Source organism: Pygocentrus nattereri, chromosome 1 (assembly GCF_015220715.1).
Source record: "Pygocentrus nattereri isolate fPygNat1 chromosome 1, fPygNat1.pri, whole genome shotgun sequence".
NCBI classification, from domain to species: domain Eukaryota; kingdom Metazoa; phylum Chordata; class Actinopteri; order Characiformes; family Serrasalmidae; genus Pygocentrus; species Pygocentrus nattereri.
In genome coordinates, this window is record NC_051211.1 from 32,755,779 (window position 1) to 32,782,547 (window position 26,769).

The 26,769-nt window shown below is 41.3% G+C and overlaps 1 long non-coding RNA gene across 3 annotated transcripts in view; it reads left to right on the forward strand.

The window, feature by feature from the left end:
• Positions 1 to 26,769, forward strand: part of LOC108433173 — an 83,786-nt gene that overhangs the window by 50,999 nt on the left and 6,018 nt on the right. For 2 of the 3 annotated variants that reach the window (XR_005130850.1, XR_001858276.1), the window contains one exon: positions 24,139 to 24,792. The exons of the other annotated variant lie outside the window; for it this stretch is intronic. This is a non-coding gene — a long non-coding RNA (uncharacterized LOC108433173). Of the gene's footprint in view, positions 1 to 24,138; positions 24,793 to 26,769 lie in introns of those variants that run through there. 3 annotated transcript variants of the gene reach the window in all.

A 26,769-nucleotide genomic window follows, 5' to 3' on the forward strand; every position in this document is an offset into this window, starting at 1 on the left:
AGCCATAATATATGTATGTCCCCTCGCTATTCTGCAAAGCTCTCAATAAAACCTTTTACCACCCTACAATTTATAGAAAATCTCCCAGAACTATCAACCCCAGTTTTCACTCCATCAGACGCATTGGAGCTAGATTTACTAACCGATTATTTAGAAAATACCTTCCAATCTACTTTAGAAAACATGGCGCCACTTAAAATAAAAAGAATAAGGCAGAAAAAGCTCGCCCCATGGTACAACGATAAAACACGTGCCTTAAAACAAACAGTTTGTAAATGAGTGGAAATGGCGACAAACCAAGCTGGTGTTCCACTCTGCCTGGAAGGACGGCCTTATAGAGTATAGAAATGCTCTCACTAAAGCTCGCTCAGCATATCTGGCTTCGCTGATCGACAATAATAAATATAATCCTAGAGTTCTGTTTAGTGTGATTTCCCGAATCACAAAAAAATCAGGCAGGTACTGAACCAGAAATCCCAGCAACTCTCAGCAGTGAAGTTTTTATGGACTTCTTTAATAATAAAATTGAAAATACTAGACAACAAATCCAACCCACAGTATTTAATCCAACTTGGCTGTTATCTTGACTTGATATTGTAGAAAAAAGGCTGGAAACTGTTTACCCACTCCCACAGCTAGAGCTAGAGAAGATTATTTCCTCTGCAAATTGCACAACCTGCACACTCGATGCAATTCCCTCAAAATTACTCAAAGAAGTACTGTCAGTTATTATAAGCCCTCTTTTAACTATAGTAAAGTCTTCCCTTAGTCTGGGCTATGTTCCCAAAGCTTTTAAACTAGCAGTTATCAAACCTCTGATCAAGAAACCAAATCTTGATGTCACCGTTTTGTCTAATTACAGGCCTGTTTCTAACTTACTGTTTATATCTAAGATCTTAGAAAAAGCTGTGGCCCAACAACTTAGTTCATATCTACATAAGAACCACATATACGAAAAATTCCAATCTGGATTCAGGCCTCATCACAGCACTGAGACGGCTCTAGTTAAGATAACTAATGATCTTCTTCTTGCCTCTGATCAAGGCTACGTATCCCTGTTAGTGCTACTTGACCTCAGCGCAGCTTTCGACACCATACACCACAATACTCTCCTAGAAAGGTTAGAAAACATGGTTGGAATCACAGGGACAGCTCTATTATGGTTCCAGTCTTACCTATCAGAACATTATCAGTTCGTCAGTGTAAAGGATTTATCCTCCAATTATTCAAAATTAAGATTTGGAATTCCGCAAGGCTCTATTTTAGGACCATTATTATTTACATTACACATGTTACTGTTAGGCACAGTTATAGGTAACCATGGCATTAACTTTCATTGTTACGCAGATGATATGCAGCTGTACATATCAGCTGAGCCTGATGACAAATACAGATTAAAGAAAATAAGAGGACTGTGTAAAAGAAATGCTGGATGTTACGGAACTTCCTCCTACTAAACAGTAACATAACAGCGGTTCTCCTTCTGAGTCCAAAATTGGCAAGAAAGAAACTACCAGATTTAATTTTGAATCTCGCTGACTTTCCAGTTAAACCTGGCTCAGCAGCAAAAAAATCTTGGCGTCATAATTGATTCAGATTTATCATTCGATCAACACATTGGCAGCATCACTAGGACAGCTTTTCTACATCTTCACAACGTTGCCAAGATAAGAAATGCCCTTTACCTGCGTGATGCAGAAACACTAGTACATGCCTTTTATTACTTCTAGGCTAGACTACAGTAACACACAACTGTCAGGATGTATGAGCAGGAATCTAAGCAAACTTCAACTAGTCCAAAATGCTGCAGCCAGGGTCCTCACTAAAACTAGAAAATTTGATCATATCAGTCCAGTGCTATCATCACTTCATTGGCTGCCTGTTAAATTCTGTATTGATTATAAAATTCTTTTACTGACGTATAAAGCCCTACATGGGCTCGCTCCTGAGTACCTGCAAGACCTTATTTCCTATTACGAGCCATCACGACTACTCAGATCACAGAGTGCTGGCTTATTAATAGTTCCCAGAATTCATAAGGCCGCAGCTGGGGGAAGAGCTTTTTCTTATAAAGCCCCCAAACTCTGGAATGATCTTCCAGAAAATGTTTGGGACTCAAACACAGTCTCAATCTTCAAATCTAGGCTGAAAACTCACTTGTTCAGTTTAGCTTTTGGTAGGTAATGTTCCCCCTTAGATAAAGGCAGCAGATCCAGGATCACAGGGATCCATAGACACAGGGAATTATAGTAAACTGAGATGTTGGTGCTGTCATCCTGCTGCTCACACAGTCACTCAGGTTTGTGGACAGTGGAGGGATGCCAATTGTTTCAGAGTGCTCTCGTGTCTATGTGTCTTTCTGGTTCTCTCCTTTTAGCTCACATTCCCTGTTTTACATACAAACAAACAGAATTAAACTAATTCCGTCTCCCTGCCTCTTTCCAAGTATACAACCGCCCACATGTCTGGCCAGACACTGAAGGATGACTGACTGTCGAGCCCTCCTACTACCCACTGCCCACGCCCCAGCTACCGCCACCTACCTTGGACTAGCTGCCCACCCTACACAGATGTTTTCATAGACTCCTAGCTATTACTACTATTAATACTACTGCTATTAATATTAGTAGTATAATCACTTGTAGGTAGTTTAACCAGAGGAGGATGGATGCCCACCCTGGTGAGCCTGGTTCCTCCCAAGGTTTCTTCCTTAGTTCTGAGGGAGTTTTTCCTTGTCACTGTCACCCCTGGCTTGCCCACCGGGGGGGGGGGGTTTACATTCTTGTTAAAACTCTGTCTTTCTGGAATTCTGTAAAGCTGCTTTGTGACAACATCCGTTGTAAAAAGCGCTATACAAATAAATTTGATTTGATTTGATTCACACACCAGTAAGTATCTGTATACACTTGAATTGCTGGCTTTATTCAAAACCTCAGCTCAAATGCTAATTAACAGCAGTGTCGGATGCATTTGACTTCAGAAACATGTCTGTTCTACTACTGCTCGATCTCAGCGCTGCCTTTGACACCATTGACCACAAAATTCTCATAGATATACTTGAGAACTGGGTTGGACTCTCAGGAACTGTCCTAAAATGGTTCAGTTCATACCTTCAAGGAAGGAACTTCTTTGTGGAAATGGAAGGTAATGTTTCTGAGACTGTGCCAGTGACCTGTGGTGTACCCTATGGTTGAATTCTTGGGCCACTCTTATTTAATTTATATATGATTCCTCTAGGTGAAATCATGCATACTTATGGGATATCTTACCACAGCTATGCAGATGACACTCAGATCTACATGGCTCTCTGCCCAAATGACTACGGTCCCCTAGACTCACTGTGCAAATGCCTTGAGGACATAAACAAATGGATGAAACACAACTTTCTGCAGTTGAATAAAGATAAAACAGAGATTATTTTATTTGGGAATAACAATGAAAGACACAGACTAGCTGCCTATCTGGATTCAAGAGGCCTAAAATCTAAAGAACTAGTACGTAACGTTGGTGTACAAATGGACTCTGATCTCACTTTTAACAGTCATGTCAAAGCTGTCACCAAATCAGCTTTCTATCACCTCAAAAACATCAACAAAATCAGAGATTTTCTGGCTAAAGCAGACCTGGAGAAACTCATCCACGCCTTTGTTTCTAGTAGGATTGATTACTGTAATGGGCTCCTAACTGGACTCCCAAAAAAGACAATCAAACAGCTTCAGCTGATTCAAAACGCAGCTGCCAGAGTTCTCACTAGGAGTAAAAGAAGGGAGTACATCACTCCTATCCTTAAATCCCTACACTGGATACCAGTATGTTACAGGATAGACTTTAAGGTACTATTACTGGTCTATAAAGGTCTTAATGGTGCAGGACCAGTATATTCATTAGATGTGCTCCAGCAATATGAGCCGGGCAGAACTCTCAGATCATCAGGAACTGGTCAGTTAGTGCAGCCTAAGGTAAAAACTAAACACGGAGAGGCGGCATTTAGCTACTACGCTGCTCTGAAATGGAACCAGTTGACAGAGAGCATTAAAAGAGCCCCAACATAGACACTTTTAAATCCAGAATGAAAACCTTCATGTTTGAGCAGGCCTTTAGCTCAGTTTAATCCACTTTTATCCTGTAACGGCACTCTTATCCTCATTCATTTAACTTCTTTTATATCTATTGTTTTAATTATGTTTCTTATTTTTATTCAAATTTTTTATCTCCTTTTTAAAAATTTGATTAACTTCTTTTAAATCTATTGTTTTAATTGTTTTTTTAATTTTTTAATTTACATAAATTTTATTTTATTTACATTAATTACATTTTTCTGTTTTTTTTTTTTTTTTTTTTTTTCTGTCCTCTCCATGGATCACCACCTTATCGTGGTGGAGGGGTTTGCGTGCTTGAATGATCCTACGAGCTATATTGTCTGGAGCAAAAGCTCCTGGTAGGGTCTCCCATGGCAAACTGGTCCTAGGTGACATGTCAGACAAAGTGTGATCCATAATAACCCCTATGAAGACACAAAAACAGGACTTGAGTACCCTGCCCGGAACAGGGTTACCGGGGCTCCACCCTGGAGCCAGGCCTGGGGGAGGGGCTCGCCAGCGAGCGTCTGGTGGCCGGCCATTTACTCATGGTGCCCGGCCGGGCCCAACCTGAAGGAGTTACATGAGTCCCCCCTCCCATCGACCCACCACCAATGGGAGGGGCAGTAGTAGGGGTTCGGTGCTTTGTGGATCGGGCAGTGTCCGAAGGCGTGGGCCTTGGCGTTCTGATCCTCGGTTGCTGAAACTCGCTTTTGGAACTTGGAACGTTACCTCACTGGCGGGGAAGGAGCCTGAGTTGGTGCGCGAGGTTGAGAGATACCGGCTAGATATAGTCGGGCTCACCTCAACACACAGCTTGGGCTCTGGGTCCAATCTCCTTGAGAGGGGCTGGACTTTATTCTTTTCTGGAGTTGCCTATGGTGAGAGGCGGCGGGCAGGTGTGGGCTTTCTCATAGCCCCTCGACTCTGTGCCTGTATGTTGGGGTTTTCTCCGGTGGACGAGAGGGTAGCTTCCCTACGCCTTCGGGTTGGGGAACGGGTCCTGACTGCTATCTGTGCTTATGCACCGAACAGCAGTTCAGAGTACCCAGCCTTCTTAGAGTCCTTGGAAAGGGTGCTTGAAAGTGCTCCTCCTGGAGACTCTATTGTCCTACTGGGGGACTTTAACGCTCACGTGGGCAATGACAGTGAGACCTGGAGGGGTGTGATTGGGAGGAATGGCCTCTCTGATCTGAACCCGAGTGGTGTTCAGTTTTTGGACTTCTGTGCAAACCACAGTTTGTCCATCACGAACACCATGTTTGAACACAAGGATGTCCATAAGTGCACATGGCACCAGGACACCCTAGGCCGCAGTTCAATGTTTGACTGAATGTGTTTTGGACACTCGGGTAAAGAGAGGAGCTGAGCTGTCAACTGATCACCACCTGGTGGTGAGTTGGTTCAGGTGGTGGGGGAAGATGCCGGTCAGACCAGGCAAGCCCAAACGTATAGTGAGGGTTTGCTGGGAACGTCTGGCGGAAGAACCTGTCAGATTGATCTTCAACTCACACCTCCGTCAGAACTTTGACCAGATATCGGGGGAGGTGGGGGACATAGACTCAGAATGGGCCATGTTCCGTTCCTCCATTGTTGAAGCGGCTGACTGTAGCTGTGGCCGTAAGGTAGTTGGTGCCTGTCGGGGCGGTAATCCTCGAACCCGGTGGTGGACACCCCAGGTGAGAGATGCCGTCAAGCTGAAGAAGGAGTCCTACCGGGTATGGTTGGCCTGTGGGACACCAGAGGCAGCTGGCAGGTATCGACAGGCAAAGCGATCTGCGGCTTCAGTCGTCGCCAAGGCAAAAACCCGTGTATGGGAGGAGTTTGGTGAGGCCTTGGAAAGTGACTAAGTCAGCTCCGAAAAGATTCTGGCAAACCGTCAGGCGACTCCGAAGGGGAAAGCAGTGTGCCACTAGCACTGTATATAGTGGAGATGGTGTGCTGCTGACTTCGACTGAAGACGTCATTGGGCGGTGGAAGGAATACTTTGAGGACCTTCTCAATCCCACTGACACGTTCTCCAGTGAGGAGGCAGAGTCTGGGGACATGGGAATAGGCTTGTCCATTACTGAGGCCGAAGTCGCTAAGGTAGTTAAGAAGCTCCTTGGTGGCAAGGCTCCAGGGGTGGATGAGATCCGCCCTGAGTTCCTCAAGGCTCTGGATGTTGTGGGGCTGTCTTGGCTGACACGCCTTTTCAACATTGCGTGGACATCGGGGGCGGTGCCACTGGATTGGCAGACTGGGGTGGTGGTGCCTCTTTTTAAAAAAGGGGACCGGAGGGTGTGTTCCAACTACAGGGGAATCACACTCCTCAGCCTCCCTGGTAAGGTCTATGCAGGGGTACTGGAGAAGAGAGTCCGGCTTATAGTCGAACTTCGGATCCAGGAGGAGCAGTGCGGGTTCCGTCCTGGTCGTGGAACACTGGACCAACTTTTCACCCTCTCCAGGATTCTGGAGGGTTCATGGGAGTTTGCCCAACCAGTCCACATGTGCTTTGTGGATCTGGAGAAGGCATTCGACTGTGTTCCCCGGAGTATTCTGTGGGAGGTGCTTCGGGAGTACGGGGTACATGGCTCTTTGCTACGAGCCATTCAGGCCCTGTACAAACAAAGCAGGAGTTTGGTTCGCATAGCCGGCAGTAAGTCAGACTCGTTCCCAGTGAGAGTTGGACTCCGTCAGGGCTGCCCTTTGTCACCGATTCTATTCATAATTTTTATGGATAGAATTTCTAGGCGCAGTCAGGGGATGGAGGGTGTCCGGTTTGGTGACCTCAGGGTCACATCGCTGCTGTTTGCAGATGATGTAGTCCTATTGGGGACATCAGGCCGCGAACTTCAGCTTTCGCTGGATCGGTTTGCAGCCGAGTGTGAAGCGGCTGGGATGAGAATCAGTACCTCCAAATCCGAGACCATGGTTCTCAGGCGGAAAAGGGTGGAGAGCCCTCTCTGGGTCGGGGATAGGCTCTTGCCTCAAGTGGAGGAGTTCAAGTATCTCGGGGTCTTGTTCACGAGTGATGGTACAAGGGAGCGGGAGATTGACAGGCGGATTGGTGCTGGGTCAGCAGTGATGCGGGCTCTTTACCGGTCTGTTGTGGTAAAGAAAGAGCTGAGCCATAAGGCAAGGCTCTCGATTTACCGGTCGATCTACGTTCCCACCCTCACCTATGGTCATGAGCTTTGGGTAATGACCTAAAGAATAAGATCGCGAAAACAAGCGGCCGAAATGAGTTTCCTCCGCAGGGTGTCTGGGCTCTCCCTTAGAGATAGGGTGAGAAGTTCGGTCATCCGGGAGGGACTCGGAGTAGAGCCGCTGCTTCTTCACATCGAGAGGAGTCAGCTGAGGTGGTTCGGGCATCTGGTTAGGATGCCTCCTGGACGCCTCCCTCGGGAGGTGTCACAGGCAAGTCCACCTGGGAGGAGACCCCGGGGAAGACCCAGGACACGCTGGCGTGACTATATCGCCCAGCTGGCCTGGGAGCACCTCGGAATCCCCCTTGGAGTGCTAGTGGAAGTGGCTGGGGAAAGGGAGGTCTGGGCCTCATTGCTTAGGATGCTGTCCCCGCGACCCGAACCCCGGAGAAGCGGAAGCTAATGGATGGATGGACATTTTTCTGTATTTTTTCTTTTGTAAAGCACTTTGAATGACCGTTGTGTATGAAAGGTGCTATATAAATAAACTTGCCTTGCCTTCAGAAGTCAGAAGCAGCTACTTGTAGCAGAATGTACAGGAGCAGACCTTTCAATGAGAATGTACCTTTCAAGAGCAGACTTTTATTTTAAAAATTTCCAAAATAAGGTGTTTTATTTAGTTCATTATCTGTGACCTCGGTGTCGTCCAGCTTGAATTTCTGAGGCTTTAGCCCCAAATATTTTTTTAACCAGCCCTGAACTGTAAAATGTTCGTGTCACATGTTTCACTCCAGCCCACTTACACATTGCTCTCAGCATCCAATGTTGCATTCAAGGCCGTGTTCACCCGCGCCACAAACTCCTCTCAAAAGGGCTGTTCTAAACACAGATGTAGGTTATGATGTTTTGCGTGTGTGTGTGTGTGTGTGAGGGAGAGAAAGAGAGAGGGAGAGAGGAAGAGAGAGAAAGAGAAAGCAAAAAGAAAATTGTCTACATAACACTTATTAGAAAACAAGCCCAACCTTGGTTTTACACTTAAATTATTGCTATTCACTTACTTCAATTATTCTAGTTTGGTTTTAAGAAGAGTTTTATTGAATAGCTGTGTAGTACTTTTAAGTGTCTGTGAAATGTGCATAACTATAGACAAATTGTTTCAGTGACACTTTATTTTGAGTGGTGCTTTTTAGTTTAAACAAACATTTAAACTATCAGTATACTGTCAAAAACATGTCGGGATTAGGTTCTAGGTTGAGGTTAAGGTTAGGATTAGGGCTGGGGTTAGGCTTAGGTTTTGGTAAGGTTGGGTAAGGTGAGGTTTTGTGTAATGGAAGTAACAAATTAATAATACATCTACTTAATGTAAGTAATGTATCAACAGAGCATCAGGATATTTACTTCAATGTATTTAGATGCTTCACTACTGCTACTTCACTGAAGTGTTGTTTGTGTGTTACTGATAATCTGTAAATAGTTTATTAATTATTAACAAAGGACCACTCAAAACAAAATGCTACCATTGTTTCTCCAGAGGAGTGTAGAAAAGGTGGTTGATGTGGAGAGAGCAGCAATGTGAAGTGGATATTTTTGACACTTTTTTCTTTTACAAACAGTGTTTTCACCTTATTTTCTGTTTTTTTATCCTTTGTAGATGAAACAAACACTCAACAGACTCCCATTAACTCCCATGTCAATAACACATGAGGGTTAGGATGTAAAAACATCTTAAAACATAGAAAAACATGAGGGTTACTTAATGTAAGTAATGTATCAACAGTACATCTTCAGTATATTTACTTCAGTGTATTCAGATGCTGCCCTACTGCTACTTCACTGATGTGTTGCTGACGTGTTACTGATAATCTGTTAAGAGTTTATTAATCATCTACAAAGGACCACTCCAAATAAAGTGTTACTGTTTACGTTTTATAGTCTAACATACTGTATTTGTATGGTTTGTATGTTTTCAAGCTAAAAGGTTTAAATGAGGCTGAAACATGGCTTTGTGTTCGGCAGATTTTTATTGACATACAACACGTTTACATGCAGCCTAATAATCAGTTAAAAATCCAACGAATAGCTCAATCAGAATCGAATACGTCCATGTAAACACCTCAATCGAAACAGTCTAGTCCTATTGAGGCCGTTCAGAATACAATATCTATCCAGTTGAGCGAGGTGGATAATCCTGTAAATAATCTGTTAAATAGAAGAATAATAGCCATATAAAGGCCTGTATCCGATTACACTTCCAATCAGCACATGTAAGTACATTCTGCGCATGTGCATCACATCATAGCGACAGTTCATAACATCAACATGTCCGAACAGAAACCTGGTCTGCAGAGGAGACAGAGTTCATGCTTTGAGCTTTAAAAGATGGCGGTGTAACAGGTGTCCAGTTTATGTGTCTCAGAACACGACGTCTAACTCTCAGCCTTCTTTAATACGTACATGTAAAGCATATTTGATATCATTTGATATCAGTCTGATATAATTTTAAAGCAATTAAAAACACAAGCGTGCCAACTGGAAACTCATCTCACTCAGAATGGACCTCACATGATGTTTGCTGTCATTGTAACGTTTACTCTAAGTGGTTCTCCATGCATGCGCGTCATTTTGGATCAGATTACTTGTAGTGGGCATGTAAATGAAGATTTTCCATCAGGCTGTTGAATAGAGTCTGCCTATAAACACTTCAGTCTGAATTTTTTGTGATCTGTTTTTTGGTTTATATTAATACAGTAATAGAGACATGATGAATAGAAGTGGTGGAATTTGCTGAACAGTGTGTGCACCTTCATCAAAATCAAAGATTTTGAGTTTTTAAATGGTGTGTCTTGTTCTATTTTGTGGTAGACATTGGTTCTGCTGATTGTTAGTCAAATCATTCCTTCCATGCAGACAAAATCTGGTGAAATTTGTCCACATCTGTTGGGAGAGAGCTCAGTTGTATCATGTTGTGCTGATTTTATAGGATTTAACTTAGAAGTTTAAGGCTTATGAACACATGTAGCTCCAGGGCCCATGAGCAGGTTACAACAGCCCTCTGTGTGATCATATGTTTTTTTTCATGTGTGGTCATGTATTACTTCAGAGGTAGTAACACCGTTTATTGATTTTTTTTTTTTTTTCCATGGCAATACCTTCGGCAGACTATGCCGTACAGAGCTCACAGGAGACTTAAATCAATCTAACAAACTCACAAAAACTAGCTAAACTCAGAAAAGCAACAGAGTCTAAATCTCCACTCGAGTGCCTCCACTGTTACAAGAATCCTCAAGGTGTATGACTGAGAGCTAGAGCATACAGTCATGGAGAAACGGGAATTGTTGTGTATATATGATTATAGATATTAACAAACAATAAATGTAAAGCAAACTGTACACACAATGACTTCATCAGTTCAAATCATAATAAAACCTACTACTTGCTGACTACTTAAAAGACTAATATGATTTGCACTGACATTTTAGAATCAGCACTTTCCACAGACTTTATCCACTTCATATAACACAACTTTACAGTCCTTTTATTAGCATTGCTCATAGCTGCAGCTTCTGTGGATTAAACTAAGTGGGTTTCAGCATTGATCTCCACAGATCACAACCACCTCCAGCTTCACCATCCCTGGGAAACTAACATTTGTAAATAATGAGACAAAGCCAAGAGGACTTCCACACAGATTACTCTTTCATCCACCCAACATGATGAGCAAACAGCTAATTGCGCAGTTTTGTTCTGATATTTTTGCTTCCTAAACTATTACCACGTAACGGAAAGAAAGTAAAGAAGGAAAGAAAGAAAGGAGAGATGGAGACAGAGAAAGAAAGAGAAAATAGAAAAGTGGAGAGTGAGACAGAGATAAACAAAGAAATAAAAGAGAGAGTGAGAGAGAACTAGAGAGAGAAAAATGTGAATGTGAGAGAAAGAAAAAAGAAAGGAGAGAGAAAAGGTGAGAGAGAGAGAGAGGCAGAGGGAAATACAGAGAGAAAGACACAAAAGAAAGAGAGGGTTTTAAGATTTTTATCCCACTTTGACTTGCAGAACAGTTGTAGTTCTGCAGTGTTCTTGGACCATCTTGCATACACATGATAAGGACTGTTGTATGCATGTTTAATGTCTGCCCACAGATTTTTGGTGATATTCAGGGGACTGGGAGGGACATCACAAAAGCTTTTTTGAAGTAGTTAGTGGATTGTGAGGTATGTTTTGGACCATGGTCCTGTTGTAGAAGCCAGCATTTTTTCAACTTTAGGATCTTGACTGACTTTGTCACATTTGCTTCATAAATTTGCTGAAATTGAGGAAATCTATTTTTCCATCTACATGTGCAGTGTTTTTAGGTGCCACTTGCTGCCACACAACCGCGAAGTATAACAGATTCACACCCATGCTTAACAGTTGGCAATGTGTTCTTTTAAACAAACCCTGTTTATGTTTTTTCTATACCTATCTTGGGTGATTGCCTTCAATTCCTTTTTATTTTTTACTTTCTATAGACTTATTTCCAAAATGCATGTGGCTTATATAGATGTTGTTTTGCATACTTCAAACATTGAATTTTGGGATGAGGTTGAACGTAGGGTTTCCCTCTTATGAATGTAAGAATATATACATACTGTCTTACAAAAGTGAGTACACCCCTCACATTTCTGCAAATATTTTATATCTTTTCATGGAACAACATTATAAAAATGAAACTTGGATATAACTTAAAGTAGTCAGTGTACAGCTTGCGTAGCAGTGCAGATTTACTGTCCTCTGAAAAGAACTCAACACACAGCCATTAATGTCTAAATAGCTGGCAGCACAAGTGAGTCCACCTCACAGTGAACATGTCCAAATTGTGCCCAATTGCGTCGTTGTCCCTCCCTGGTGTCATGTGACTCGTTAGAGTTACAAGGTTCCAGGTGTGAACACAGAGCAGGTCTGTTAAATTGGGTGTTTTGGGTACAATTAATTCATACTGGCCACTGGATATTCAACTTGGCACCTCATGGCAAAGAACAAAGAAAGGATGTGAGAAATAGAATTGTTGCTCTCCACAAAGACGCCTAGGCTACAAGAAGATTGCTAACACCCTGAAAGTGAGCTTTAGCACGGTGGCCAAGATCATACAGCAGTTTTCCAGGACAGGTTCCACTCCGAACAGGCCTTGCCAGGGTCGACCAAAGTAGTTGAGTTCACATGTTCAGCATCGTATCCAGGGGTTGGCTTCAAAAAATAGACCCATGAGTGCTGCCAGCATTGCTACAGAGGTTGAAGAAGTGGGAGGTCAGCCTGTAAGTGCTCAGATCATACGCCACACAAGGCATCAACTCAGTCTGCATGGCCGTCGTCCCAGAAGGAAGCCTTTTCTGAAGCTTAGAAGAAAGCCCGGAAACAGTTTGATGAAGACAAGCAGTCCAAGAACATGGATTACTGGAATCATGCCCTGTGGTCTGACGAGACCAAGATAAACTTGTTTGGCTCAGATGGTGTCCAGCATGTGTGGTGGCGCCATGGTGAGGAGTACCAAGACAACTGTCTCTTGCCTACAGTCAAACATGCTGGTGGTAGAATCATGCTATTGGGCTGCATGAGTGCTGCTGGCACTGTGGAGCTGCAGTTCACTGAGGGAAACATGAATTCCAACATGAATTGTGACATTCTGAAGCAGAGCATTGTCCCCTCTATTTGGAAACTGAGCTGCATGGCAGTTTTCCAACATGATAATGACTCCAAACACACCTCCAAGATGACACCTGCCTTGCTGAAGATGGGCTGGCCAAGTATGTCTCCAGACCTAAACCCAAATAAGCACCTGTGGGGCATCGTCAAGCGGAAGGAGGAGGAGTGCAAGGTATCTAACGTCCACCAGCTCCATGATGTCATCATGGAGGAATGGAAGAGGATTCCCATAGCAACCTGTGCAGCTCTGGTGAATTCCATGCCCAAGAGGGTTAAAGCAGTGCTAGATAATAATGGTAGTCATACAAAACATTGACAGTTTGAGCACAATTTGGACATGTTCACTGTTAGGTGGACTCACTTGTGTTGCCAGCTATTTAGACATTAATGGCTGTGTGTTGAATTAGTTTCAGAGGACAGTGAATCTATACTGCTATACAAGATGTACACTGACTACTTTAAGTTATACCTATACACTGATGAGGCATAACATTATGACCACCTTGTTTCTACACTCATACTAGATAGGTGCACCTTGTAATTCCAAAATTACAGACTGTAGTCCATCTGTTTCTCTGCATATTTTATGAGCCTCCCTTTTACCTTGTTCTTCAGTGGTCCGGACCCCAATGGACCCTCACAGAGCAGATACTAGTTGGGTGGTGGATCATTCTTAACACTGCAGTAACACTGACGTGGTGGTGGTGTGTTAGTGTACATTGTGCTGATACCAGTGGATCAGACACAGCAGTGCTGCTGGAGTTTTTAAGCACTGTTTCCACACTGTCCATTTTATTAGAAGCACCTGCGTTGTTGGTCCACCCTGTAAATGTAAAGCCAGAGATGATAGCTCATCTCTTGCTGTACAGTATGAGCTCATCATCCTCTAGTCCAGCATTGGTGCCCACAAGACGCTGTTGGCTGGGTACCTGCACTGTGATGGTCCATGGGAGTCCTGACCACTGAAGAACAGGGTAAAAGGGGGTTAACAAAGTATGCAGAGAAACAGATGGACTACAGTCTGTAATTGTAGAACTACAAAGTCCACCTATACAGTAAGTGGAGATGATAAAATGGACAGTCAGCATAGAAACAAGGTGGTCATAATGTCTGATCAGTGTGTGTGTGTGTGTGTGTGTGTGTGTGTGGGTATAAAAGACCAAGAGAAAGCAGGAGAGAAAGAGACTGAAAAAGATGGAGAGGAAGGAAGGGAAAATATAATTTTATCACCTAGGCCTAAATATGAATTATTGAGGCAGAGTGTTTTGGCCTGGGTGGCCAGTGTCATTAATCATGCATGGGCCTGCATCTATTAGCTTCACTGCAAAAAATATGAGAAATGAAATTAGAGAATGAATCTTTCTGCGCTTGACTTACTGTGTCATGAAATGGAGGGGTTTGGTGTAAGAAAGTAAGGGCTTTCAGTGTGAAAGTATTCTTTTTTTTCCTTCAAAGATGGATTAAAGTTCAGTTACTACAGTGTGTTCTTTTGTCCTCTTCTGAAGATGTATTAGCATATGTAGAGCAAGATCATTGAACAGTTTCTGCTTTTTAATGTTGATCTAATTTTCTTTCTCTCTCTCTCAAACCAGCAAGTTTCTTTATAAGATGTTTTCAAACACACAGGGCCAATTACACATATACACTCGCTGTACTTCCACTCACTGGACACTTTATTAGAAACACCTACCTTGCTATGTCCATTCACTGCCTACTTTTAACTCTGCCTATAGGTTCACTGGTAACTGACTGAAGGGCAGCATTCATTATGCAACATAAGCTTTTTTTTTTTTTTTTTACAACAACTGACCTGATCCTTTATAAACATTTATTTAGAAATCAATAATGTAATAATTTCCAAATAATGTAATATTGCCCAGAGATTTCATAATATTTTTCACTTGGTCAAAAATGTAATAAAACCCAATAATAATAACATTCCCAATATTTAAACTGATAATATAATACTCTTTTAAATAATAATGCAATATATTACTATATTATTTGGAATTTGATCTTATTCTTTCATTTTCACAAAGTATAATTGTTAATAACTTTTAAGTGCACCTCCCAATGGTCTCCTACAGTGCTTTTGTGCAATCTGAAAAATGTATTCTATGCAGTGAAAATGAATATGGCCTTACATTATCAGCAGACAAAATATTATACTGTCTATCTGAAAATATGATCAACCTGAAAATATGTAAAAATGTAGTACATTTCCAGTAATGTAATAAGGTATATTATCATCAAAAATAGACTTTGTGTTACATTTATTGGACAAGTTATTATATTATTGGGTTTTTATTACATGAGATAAGTGTTAAATATTACTACATTTCTGGGAGTTATTATATTATTAAGAAATTATTACAATATTGGGTCCCATTAATGAAGGCTTTTCCCAAAAAGCATCAATTTCAGTGTCATTTCACCTCTTCACCACAGCAAGTCTTATGACAACTGACACTTGTTGGAACAATTCTTTATAAATGCCTATATAGGTTTACCTAAGTTTTGTGAATGGCTTATGTCGATATCTTAGCATTATGAACTGTACCCTGTGTGCATCTGACGCACTCTGTGGAGCCCACAAAAGAAAGAGGCCAGTTTCAGCACCTTGGAGAAGGCCCACAACTTCTGGATTGGCTTGATTTGGTGTATCACAGCAGGACGCTTGGACCTTCCATGACACCCACAGTGAAGTCTTAGTGGTCCACATGTATGATTACAGACTTTTACAGTCCATCTGTTCCATAATTTCAGCACCATTCATAATTGGTCTATTTCTGACCTCAGAGCCACATTTTATTTAGGAGGTGGATCAATCTCAGCACAGCAGTGACACGGACATGGTAGCGGTTGTGGTAGTGTGTGTGGTGCTGGTGCATCAGTCACAGTAGTGTTGTTGGGGTTTTTATACATTTCAGGGTCACTGTTAGATTGAGAGTGGACTACCAGCCAAGAGTGTCTCTGGGGTCAGAAAATGACCAGTGATCATAGCCAGATTTAGTATCAGGGTGACTTGGGTGAGCACCACGAGGCCCTGAATGCCAGAGGGCCTTTAGTAGATGCTAAAAAAATGAATAAGGAAAAATGTGTGTGTTTATAGATAAACTCTCACAGCAACACTGGCTAAATAGCATGGCTGCTTTCCAGGCATGTAGCCATGGATGTGCCCAGATTGATCACATTCCTATCCAGGAATCCAAGAATAGTATTATTTAAGCTGAGTTTTTAAGAGAATGAAGTTTGATTTGTTTTCTTTGAGTGTTGTCATTGTATTGTGACCAATCAAAATCCTGATGCTTTGTATGTCATTCCTAAATGTGACAATCCTACTTTATTGTAATATTTTTAATGATACGTTTATGACCAAGTGAGAACTGAGATATTTCTGACCTCTATGTGGGGGGAAAAAAGTATTTAAATGTCCTTCCCACTCCACTTGGAAAGTCTGAGTTTCTCAAGAATACTGAACAAGGCAATGCCCTTGTTCAATGTGTGAAGATTTTTAATGAGACTTTTGTATGTCTGTTTGTGCGTCATATGTCATTGTCACCCAAAAACGTTGCAATTTTTAACTCCATCTGGAAACTGAATCATCTGTCAGATATTATTCCTTGCAGAAAAATCTTGTTGTTCTGACAGGGATCACATGCTGTTTGTGTTTGATATCTCCAAATAGGCGGGATACTTGGATTATTGGAAAATTAAGAATGTCTGTGTAAGATTTAATTTGTATTAATGATGACCTGCCACTGCCTACATCTACTAATGAAATAAATGTAAAAAATACTAACCTCAAAAAAGATGAAGAAGCTCAAGAATGCTTTAAGGTGAAATGACCAAGATTCCACCTGTCATGAATGTGACATTAGCCCTCCAAACACTGCTTAACATGCTATGCTATCTGGCATTACCCCAGTCAAGCTTGAACAGATTCAAAAGCCAGAAAAAGAGCTCATATTAAAATTTGCATTATTGTCATCTTGGATGCTCTTTTACTAAATTCACTAAGTAAGCTATGTCAAAATGCAAAAGCAAACATACTTCTTCCATGCAGGAAGTCATCAAAGGTAAGACAAATATTGATACGCATTTCCATTCCTGTGGCAGTTGAGTAGAGTTTGGAATGTTTCAGTGTTTAGGTTTTGAAGGTTCTGGCATTGTTTTACCTTCATGTTTCATACACAATTTAGTCAACTTCATGTTATCTTCAGTGCTTTATAGGAAAGGATGTTGGTGGTTATGTCACATTCTCTTTAATGTGCTATTGATGTTTTTGTTCTTTTGCTTTCTCTATGTGCACTATTAGAAATAAAGGTTCTGTGCAGGTGCATTTTTCTTTTGTCAAGGTACAAACAATGTAAATGTTCACTCAAAGGTACAACAGTGGTTTTAGGGTCCAACTGTGTACCTTAAATACATTTATCCCAGGAGAAAAGTATTTATATCTTTAATAACCTAATTTTCAGTTTCCTGACTAAAGGTACTGAGATGTACCCTTGATGGAACCACCCCAGTGATTTCTTACTTGTTTTTTCTGAGAGTGTGGACTCACTGGTTGCATATATATATATATATATATATATATATATATATATGTATATATATATATATATATATATATATATATATATATATATATAATATGCTGAGTTATATCTTTTTTGCCATGAAGACACACAGGTCTATTAAATGTTTAATTAAAATGGTCTAGACAGTTATATTTAGCAAAGCACCATCTGTTGTGACTGCTATGTGAAGTTAATTTCCTGAGGTTGCAGCCATCAGTTACATATTTATACACTAATGAAAAGGGTTGTTGGACAAGAAATGTATGTCAGCTTGAAATGAAGTTTTGGTATTTTTTCTTTATTTTAGTACCCAGTATTGATGAAAGTGGATGGATGGTGTCTAATACAAATTAGATGGGCTACAGAAGGGTGGTGCACAACTTCATTTCTGGAGGGCTAGTGCCCAGCAGGGTTTCACTTGCTCAGACATACCAGATTCAACACATTTGTTAATTGCCTGCTTTAGTAAGTGTAAATAGGAGAAAGACCAGACTGTGCTAGACACAGGCCCTCCAGGAGGTCTGTCTTTAACTGCACACTAGCAAGCTACAAGGCAGTTAAAGTAGCCAAAGAGTATATATAGTCAAAAGTATGTGGATACCCCTCCTAATTATCGCGTTCAGGTGTTTCAGGCACACCCACTGCTAACAGTTGTGTAAAATGAAGCACACAATTATGTAGTATCGACAGTGTAGAATGAATCATACTGAAGAGCTCAGTGACTTTAACTCTCAGGCTTATAACATACAAAGTCTTATTATTCAGTAACTACAGGGACTTCAGGGCAAACTGGTTGAACTATTCTTAGGTTACAGAAATGTTTAAGAAAAAAAAAATGTATGGGGCAGTCGTGGGCTGGAGGTTAGGGAACCAGCCTCGTGACCGGAAGGTCGCTGGTTCGATCCCCACAGCTGACAGCACATGACTGAGGTGTCCTTGAGCAAGACACCTAACCCCTAACTGCTCCCCGGGCGCTGCAGATCGGGCTGCTCTGGGCAAGTGTGCTCACTGCCCCCTAGTGTGTATGTGGTGTTGCACTTCACAGATGGGTTAAATGCGGAGGTGAAATTTCCCTGTCGTGGGACTAATAAGGGTCTCTTAATCTTAAAACTTTGTGACCACCAGTGGGCCCTGGGCATTTTTAAGGGGTTAAATGTGGTACTGTCATAAAATACCGCTTTTGCGACAAATCAGTTCATGAAATTTCTGCCCTGTCAGACCTGCCCCAGTCAACTGTAACCACTACTGACATGAAGCAGTAACCCATGTAAACTCATGGGCATGGCCACAGCACTGAAGCATGCGTGAAAATTGTTTATATTCTAGTATAGTAGTGTCACTTAGTACACAGGTCCAAACTGCCTCTGGAAGCACAAGAGCTGTGCATCATGAGATGCCAGGAGAATGTTACTTATTGGAATGCATAGTGCCAACAGTAAAGTTTGGTGGGGGAGAAATAATTTGTCTGGGGCTGTTGTTTAGGATTTGGGCTAAGCCCCTTCATTCCGGCGAATGCTACAGGATAAAAACACATTTTAGACAATTGTATGCTTCCAAGTTATTGGTTACTGTTGGGTAAGACCTTTTCCTGTTGTAGTATGACTGTGCCGCTGCACACAAAGTGAGCTCCAAAAAGACATGATTTGATTGGTTTAATGTGTAGGAACTCCAGCGGCCTGCACAGAGCCCTGACCTCAACCCCACTGAATACCTTTGGGATGAACTTAAACATCGGTTGCAAACTAGGCCTTCTTCTCTAACATGTGCCTGACTGTACAAATACTCTTGACCAAATGTACACACACACACTCCAACTCCTACTCCATATTAATGCCCATGTTTTTGGAATGGGATGTCCAACAAGTTATATAGGTGAGATGTTCAGGTATCCACATGTAGTGGCAATATAATGCTCATAGAGATAGTTCATGGCAATATTTCTAGTTTGTTAGACTAGAACTAGTTTCTTAAACTCAGCCTGAACTGCTTCTTTTCATGTCTCTTTTAACTTGATAAAACTTTAATGCAATGTTGCTTGTTAAAAGTTTCTTAGAACACTTAGAACACAAAGTTACAATGAACAAATTTGATTATTCCACAGTTAGACACTTTAATAGCTAGTTATTGTATCGTTCGACACAGATCACAATAACAGTTGGCTACTAAAACAGAACAAACGCAGTCACAATCAGCTGTTCAAATACCTGTCATGTTATAGCAAAGCAAGGCAGGGTAAGTTTATTGATATAGCACCTTTCATACACTGCAGTTATCCAAAGTGCTTTACGAATGATTAAATAGAAGGATAACTTAAATTCTAATCGAAAAAGCAATTACATTACTAAAACAATACATTTTAAAGGAGAGGACTCATGACAATTTAACATCAAAATAAGAATGAAATTAGAATAATGAAGTGCAGTTGCAAGCTGCTAAAACAGGAAGGTTTTAAGCCTGGATTTAAGTGTCTTAGTGTTTTGACTCTTCTAATGCTCTCTGTCAACTGGTTCCATTTTAGAGCAGCATAATGGTTAAATGCTGCTTCTCCATGTTCAGTCTTGAGGTCTACTTGAGGGCTTATTTCCTAATGATCTGAGAGTTCTGCTCGGCTCATGTCTCTGCATCATGTTAAATAAATATGCTGGTTCTGCACCATTGAGTGATTTGTAGACCAGTAATAGTACCTCAAAGTCTATTCTGTAACAGATTGGTAGCCAGAGTAAGGATTTAAGAATTGGGATGAGGTGCTCCCTTCTTTAACTCCTAGTGATCTGATTCTGATTACCTGAATTATCTGAAGATGTTTGAGTGTCTTTTTGGGGAGTTCAGTTAGGAGACCATTACAGTGATCAATCCTTCTAGAAATAAAGACATCAATGAGTTTCTCCAGGTCTGCTTTAGTCAGAAAATCTCTAATCATATTGATGTTCTTAAGGTTCAACATAGTATGTGGTATATTACTGATGTTTTGATTGTCTGTTTGGACTGAGCATCCAAAAACTGTTAAATGAACCCTGAGGCATTACATCATGCAGTACATGTGAAATTTACTTTCATGTAAGCAGTTTAAGTTGCATAAAAGTTTCACCATGTAAAGTCAAACTGTGAGTTATTGGCCTACACTTCTTTCCAGCTGAACTGTCCAGTCTTAATAGGGCTATTCATTAAAATGTATGTTGTTAATTTGTTTAAAGTTGCTTAAGATGTCTGAAAATATCAGCTAGAAATATTGCAGTTCAGTTGTGTGTGAGATGCACACCTTTGCTGTAAATGCTAAATCACTATGTCTTTGTCTCAGAGAGGTGCTACACTGTAGCTGGATGATAAGAAAAAGAGGATGATGCTGCTAACACATTCAGAGCATTTTGCAATGTGATTCGACGTTGCAGTTTAATAAATCAAAGATGGCTGAAGGAATCAGTGAGTAGGAAACAAAGGATGGTGATAAGACACTGTGGGGGGGTGGGGGGTGTAGCCCTAGCTAAGCTTTAAGGATTATTCAACTACATCTACATCTGTTGGAAAAATAACAAAACAATTTTAATAAAAATAAAAGACATTTTAAAATATGAATTAGACTGTAGTACAGATTGTTTGCTTGTTGTTGCATTTCAAATTTTTTTGTGTTATGTGTTCAGCATCTAAATCACATTTGTTGGTGTCATTTGTGGTTTGATGCAGAAACATATTCTTAAACTTAATGTAGCATCTGGAGTTTAGCTTATGAATGATCGGATAATGTGGCAAAAGACAATTTCGTTTTCTTAAGTAGCCCTTCAAAATAATTATAGCTAATGACAGCAGAGTGATGCTCCAGATCATATATACATGTGTAGATGGTGCACATCATGGGTTGGTCAGTACATCTCGAGTTGGTCAGTACTGCTGCTGGACTGCGTTCAGGACAATTATAGAATGGCAGTTTAAGAAAGGTACCATCCAAAATTCAAAGACCATAGAACTCAGGAGGTTGCATAGGATTATATGAACAGGGGAATGTGGTGCATGGTGCTTATGTTTATGCAACATTCATATACAGATATGACTATGTGGTTCGTGATTCACAGGTCATTACTATAAATGTTTTTTTTTTACAGGTTTACTGGTTTTTTACCAACTGTTAGTATTGGGTAATTGTGCATTGTAACTCTAGCCATTACATAATCCATATGAAATATCTGCATTAGATTAGCATTTTCTTAGTGTGTCTTGGTGGTTTTATATGCGTACATTTGTATAGACCTGGGAAGTAATTCACACATTGATGATTTTGCCGTTGTGTGACTCTTTCTACTGGAACTCATGCTAAACTCAATATGAACAGCTGTTATAGAGCTGGTCCCACATTCACGGATTCACTAATACCCAGTTTATTAGAAAATTTGGAATAGTTTTTGACCCTCATTATGAAGGAAAGGTTAGTGGGGAATTACTTGCTAAGATCCACCAGGGTAATCGCTCAGTAGCAGAATATTCACTGGAATATTAGACGTTAGATCAGCTCATAACTGTTTCAATCAGACTTGGCCATTTACTTCACAACCATACAAGAACCAGGGCCGAACGACCCACAAGAAGGATGCTTACCAGAGTGAGAACTACACAACAACCAATTGAAGACAAAGAAGAACCCATACAATGTGATTCTACATGCCTATCTGAGGAAGAGAGACTCTGCCGTCTGAGAAATAACCTGTGCTTGTATTGTGGGAATGCTGGTCATTGCCTCTGTGAATGCAGAGCCAGACCACCCAGACAAGAGGCGCCAAACCCTGGAAAGCATGTGGAGTTTTCAGCTCTCATAGACTCTGGTGCTGAAGTAAACTTCATCCATGCACGACTGCTACAACTGCCCGTGGAGACCCTGGCCACAACACTACATGTGGCGGCCTTGGATGGAGGACCAGTCGGAGCTGGAAACATGACCAAGATGGCTAAACCCGTACATCTAGAGACTAGCGTGCTCCATCAAGGACTGCTTCCTTTTTTAGTCCTTGAAAGTTCAGAATTTGATTTAATTTTAGGAATCTCTTGGCTTGAGAAACATAAGTGGAAGACTGCGTTTGTAACCACTAGGAGGCACTATGAATGCTTAGTTATGCCTTCTGGCCTCTCTATCACCCCTCTTTTTTTCAGGCCTTCATCAACGAGGTCCTTAGAGACATGCTTGGTAAATACGTCATAGCCTACCTCGATGATATTCTTGTTTATTCCCCAGATAAGGAAACCCATGTACAGCATGTTCACACAGTCCTAGAACGTCTTCTTGAGTCCAACCTGTTTGTCAAAGGTGAAAAGTGTGAATTTCACCTCCAGTCAGTGTCCTTCTTAGGGTATATAATAAGTTTGCAAGGTATCATAATGGATGATCATGAAGTAGAAGCAGTAGTCCAGTGGCCCACTTCATCCTCAGTCAAAGAATTGCAAAGATTTCTAGAATTTGCTCATTTTTATCATCAATCCATCTGAAACTTCAGTAGTCTTGCAGCGCCTCTAACTTCTCTAATAAAAGGCGCTCCTAAGAAACTAAATTGAAGCCTACCTTGACAGCTTTCACTACCGCCCCAATTCTGAAACACCCTGACCCTTCAGAGCTGTTTGTAGTAGAGGTGGACACTTCAGTGACAGGTGTAGAGGCTCCCCTCTGGTTCCAACGGTTCCTGTTCCCCTCTGAATCTTTATCCTGTAGTGTTTTTTTTTCAAATAGGTTAACACCAGCCAAGAACTATGTTATTGGAGATCATGAATTGCTAGCTGTTAAAAGTTAGCTTTGGAAGAGTGGCGTCACTGGCTAGAAGGAGCTAATCACCCGTTTGTAGTCATCACTGATCATGTACACCAAGCCAGATGTTTTTTTTCTTCCTGTTTCCGTTTCAGCATCACTTATCGCCCAGGTTCTAGGAACACCAAAGCCTAGAATAAACCAAAATCAGAACCCCATTTCCACCCGATCTGAACCCCAATGCATTCTACCCCCAGAGGTGTCTATTTCTGCTATATGTTGAGACATAGATGAGGATATTGCAAAGATATTAACCAACCTCACAGTGCCAGAACAGTGCACCCCAGGGAAGACCTATGACCTATTGGGTCACCCTGGGGAGATGCGTACTCATCAGCTTCTGTCCAATAGACACTGGTGGGAAGGTATGCATAAAGACATACATACCTTCATTGCGTCATGCTCCACTTGCTCGCAATGTAAGAGCATTAAGAGCACTAGTCCCATTGCCTATTCCTGAGAGAACTTGGTCACACATAGCAGTTGATTTTGTGACAGATCTACCAGACTCACAAGGCTATACAACCATTCTTACTATAGTCGATCGTTTCTCCCGAGATGTTTGCTTTGAGCCTTTTGCCTTAATTCTGAGTGCCTTTCAGATTGCAGAGGCTTTGTTTACATATGTATTTCGCCTTTTTGGCATACCTGAGGACGATACGAAAGAGGGCCCCAATTCAAGGTTTGGAAGGCTTTCTTTGAACATTTTGGAGTCTCCATTAGTCTAATGTCAGGTTACCACCCTCAGTCTAATGGCCAATGCAAAAGAACAAATCAAGAATTATGTAAATTTTTTGGGATGTTCTGTCATAAAAACCCTTCCAACTGGTCAAGTTGCTTACCATGGGCAGATATAGCACAAAATTCATTAATCAGTACTTGATTGTCTGTAGGTGGGGTCATCGTGGATGCACCTTATTGCTCCATTGCCTCAGTGGCTCTGGCTCTTCCCTTGTTCGACTCTCCAGTGGTGGGCGTGGTGGTCGTCCTGGCCAGCCTCGTCTTAAGGCCACCCTGGACTTTGGGGGGAGGTACTGTCATGCACCCCTCAGGCTCTGACACTTACTTGGACTCTATCCCCCAGACTCCTCTGGGGATCACATGACTCCTGCAACCTTTGACCTGCCTTCACGCTCCAATCACCCGTCTCCCTCTCCTGAATACTGATTTGGGTCACCTGTGTTGTATGTCAAATGACTAATTAGCTTTAGTTTATAAGCCTGGGCTTAGAATAGGATCATTGCGAAGTACTGTATCGTTTGTTGACCTACTGAGCATTTTCTTTGTATATCTGCCTGATTGTTATTGACCTTTTTGCCTGTTCTCTGGTTACGTCTTTTGCTTTTCCCTTTGGATTGTCTGCCTTTGGTGATCTCTCCGTGTTCTGACCTTTTGGACAGTTTTCTGTACTTTGATCTTTTGCCTCACCCTTTGGATTGTTTGTTTATTGTTATGTTTGCTTTCTGCTTGGTTTTGACCCACACCTTCTTTGTGACTATGAGCTTGGATTATGTCTTCATTAGTAAAGTCTTTCTTGTTCATTTTTACCGCAAGCGTCTGATTTCATCTGTGCCGTTACACTAACATTAGCTAGTTGATCAGGAAAATCTCTGCTCTTCAGTTAGGAAGTGTTGGGGTAATTACTCCATAAAAGTAATCCATTACATTATTACTTAACAGAAGAGTAAAGTCATTACTTTAAGTTGGTCCCTGAAATCCATACACAACTGGAAAACACAAGGAAAAATTAAATTGTAATTTCAGAAGGAAACAGCAAATTGAGGGCATAGGTAGAACTTTTGGAATGGGGTGGCCAAGTAAGATCCAGGGATTTTATTAGGGTAAAATGATAACTAAATAAATTGAATAAGTAAAATAACAGAAAAAAATTGTTTCCCTCCAAACTGATGAAAGCAGCTTCACAGAAAGTGTACTCAGATGTTGTGTGGATAACCAACCAGAGTGTAAAGCAAAAAATCAAGATGTCCATGGGCAGCTTAGTTTACTATAGATATCAGATGCTCTGCCCATACATACACTGGCTAACTATCATTAGTGCTACAGTAGCAGAGAACATAGTGTGATTAGCTAGCTAGTTCTACTGCCACAGCTACATAAAGTACAGAGCAAAGCAAAAATGATTTGCCATGGCATTTAGGTTAACATACATTGTGTATCGTTGCTGTTGTGATGATTTTCAAAATGATAAATTAAAAAAGGGGAAAACACATTAAACTACACATTTCCACCAGAGAGGTCTCCAAATTCCCAAAATCTAGTATAGCTATAATTTTGAGAGGAAGTTAATGGAACAACACTTTGTGTCTGAAATTTTAACACTACATATAGGACACATTCTGTAAAGTAATAAACCATGGAGAAAATTGGAAATACAAGCTTTTATTCTGACAGTGTTGATATATACTGCTTAAACTTTCAGCGCCCCCACTTGATACGCTTTGCTGCATCTCTGGAGCTGCCTGCTGCTTTGCTGCTGGATTTGGTGCTAGAGGTGGATGGTGTTGCTTTTAGCACTTTCTCTGTTCAGAAAAGTGTGTTTCCTCAGCGGCTGCCCCAAGGGCTCATCGTAAATGTTTTAATGTAGAGGTTCAGGGATGAGGGCACAGGATGCACGTTCAAAATGAAGATCTCTTACTGATAGACAGACAGAAAAAGAAACACAGGGTGAGGGTGAGAGAAAAAGCGGAGGGAAACAGGGAGACGGAGGGTGCAGGAGAGAATGTGAGAGACTGAGTGGGGGGAGAAAAACACAAACAGAGAAAGAATAAGTGTGAGGGATAAAGTGTGCAAAAGAGAAGTGTGAAAGAAAACAGTATCAGAGAGAGAGAGAAACTGCACTTCAGGGAGACGGAGCGAGAAGAAAGTTTATGTATGCAGGAAAGAGAGCGAAAGAGAGAGAGAGTCAGAGACAAAGAGACAGACAGATAGAAGGAAAGAATGAGGGAGAGAAAGAATGGAGATGGAAAGAGACAGAGAAAACATGGGAGAGGGAGAGAGAGTGAGTGAAAAAGAGGGAAAGACACAGCAGACGGATAGAGAGAGTCATGAGAGAAAGTCATGCTTCAGATGAGCTCCTGAATTTTCTATTTTCTTATTTTAAAATGAGAGAGAACTTCAATCAATATAAAATCGTTTCTAACTAGTAAACAATTTGATTCATACAGTTATTAGATTTGGCAAGGAAATGCTAACAAACGTTAAAAATAGCGTAGCATAACATCTTTACCAGGCAAACTCAGGAGAAAAGAAGAGGACTAAGAAAGGGAGAATAGGATAACCTTTCATTTAAACCTCTTGGAATAAACATTAAGAAGACAACTACAGGGACAGATCAGGAAAACAGGAGAGGAAAACAGGGACCTCAGCGACTAATTGAGAGGTGGACTGGATACACTAAACAGCAGACAGATCTTATCTACTCCACATTTAGGGTGAGGAAGTACCTGCCATAGCTGAATACTGTGGTTGAATAATACAGCTATATTCTATACAGTCCTGAAAGA